The sequence below is a fragment of the Galeopterus variegatus genome, unplaced genomic scaffold (assembly GCF_000696425.1).
Source record: "Galeopterus variegatus unplaced genomic scaffold, G_variegatus-3.0.2 Scaffold8318, whole genome shotgun sequence".
In the NCBI taxonomy this organism is placed as follows: Eukaryota; Metazoa; Chordata; class Mammalia; order Dermoptera; family Cynocephalidae; genus Galeopterus; species Galeopterus variegatus.
Window position 1 is genome coordinate 46,672 of NW_007734429.1, and position 2,051 is coordinate 48,722.

Consider the following 2,051-nt stretch of genomic DNA (forward strand, 5'->3'; position numbering starts at 1 on the left):
CATAGGGTAAGCTTATGTTTAACTTTTTAAGAAACTGCCAAATTGTTTCCCAAAGAAGCTATGCCCTTTAATATTAAGAGGGCTTTAATCTTTATTTTGGAGTTAAATATATAAAACTCATGTGTTGATATGAATACTAAACATCCTTTGAAAATCTAAAATTTGGGTGCTAAGCACACTGTTATAAACTGAATGCATGTGTTCCCCAAAATTTATATGTTGAAACCCTAACAGCCAGGATGCCTATACTTGGAGATGGAGCCTCTAAGGAAGTAATTAAGATTAAATGAGGTCATAATGGTGGGTCTCTGATCTGACAAGGATTAGTGTCCTTATAAGAAGTGAAACCAGAGAGCTTGCTCTCTCTCTCAGTCCATGTGCACACACTGAGGAAAGGACATATAAGCATTTGGTGAGAAGGTGCCATTTGCAACCCAAGGGAGGAGCCCTCGCCAGACACCATTCCACCTGGCAACTTGATCTTGTACTTCCCAGCCTCTAGTGAGAAAATAAATTTCTGTTGTTTAAGCCACCTGGTCTGTGGTGTTTTGTTATGGTACCCCAATAAACATATACCAACAGTTTATTCAGAGACACTTAAGGGACAGTAGAGAGCTTGGCAGGTATCAGAGGGCCAGGAAAGAATCTTTCTTCACTTAAGGTCTGTGATAAAGTCAGAGAAGTTTTGGAGTCTAGAACTTGCTCTAAAATTGTAACTAGACTATTTCACATATTTCTTTCACAAAACTATCTTTGTTATAAAGAATTCCAAGCAGTTTTGGACTGAAGAGTTGATACTGAGGTTGGAGAAGAGAATACAGGGAATTAAAATAGTGCGAAATAAGTTGCTGATGTAATATCTGTACTTGTGGTCCATCTGTATATATTTTTCTTTTATAAATTATCTTGTTCTCACAGGCATCCAACTCACTAATTATATGCAAACAATAAGAATTAAGCTTCTGCCAAAAGAATTAGCTCCGTAGCCAATAGCAACTTCCCTTGGCAGGACAGATGTATTCATAGCATTAAAAACACTTAATTTTATATTCCTGAATTAAATACTTGTAACTAGTTTCCAAAAGGGACAACTAAACCTATGAAGAGAGAAGACAAATGACCCTAGGCAAAGTATTTGATTCTTCTTATTAGAAATATAAAGCTTAACCTTATTATTTTTGGAGTTGGAATTTATGAAGAGGAAAAGAATATCTTTTTTTTTTAAAGCTGTACTGCTTTCATGAGATGCAATAAGGCTTAATGATGATGTTTTTGAAATAGAAATTGTTTGTATCTAAGGAAAGTTCTCTGCAGGACACATGAACTGGATATTTGAGAGTAAAACTAAAGGAGCCAGTTGAAGCAAATCTTCTGGAAGCATTTTATGGCAAAGTAAAAAAGTCTAAAATTTATATGATATTGGCACATATTCAAAAGTAAAATATTTTTTATAGTTCAATGATGATTAAAATATGGAGCAAAGCAAAGCAAAGAATTATCTGAATTTCAGAATGCTTCATTTGAATTGCTGACAACAAGAGTAATATTGTTTTAAATTCTCATTTAGCTTGTGTATTTTAAATGGGAATCATATCTAGTTTTTAAAAGTAGTATTTATATATTGGGTGAAATCATACCATGAACTTTCACATACACTATCTTAATTAATTTAATTATCTAATAAATCCTCCCCAGAGATCCTATGTCTGCTTTTTATAACCATGTCTTACAGATAAGAAGACAAAGGGAAAACAGTGAAATGAGAAACTGTCACCCATCCCCTACTTATATCACAGTGAAAGTGAACATGAAGTGAAACTTATTATACGTCTTTGTAGGTTGGTCTCCCCATACCTCTACCCAAGGATTCACTTGTGCTCTTTCAGAAGAGTACCTAAAGCAAATATGCTAAAACTCCAGTCGTATGAACTGGGATATAACAAGCTAGCAGGAGACAGATTGGAAAGACAAAACATGGCTGTAGCGCTCACCATGTTGTGCTGAATGTTATTACAAAACTCCACTGGGGGTACACCAGATCTAGACCAAAT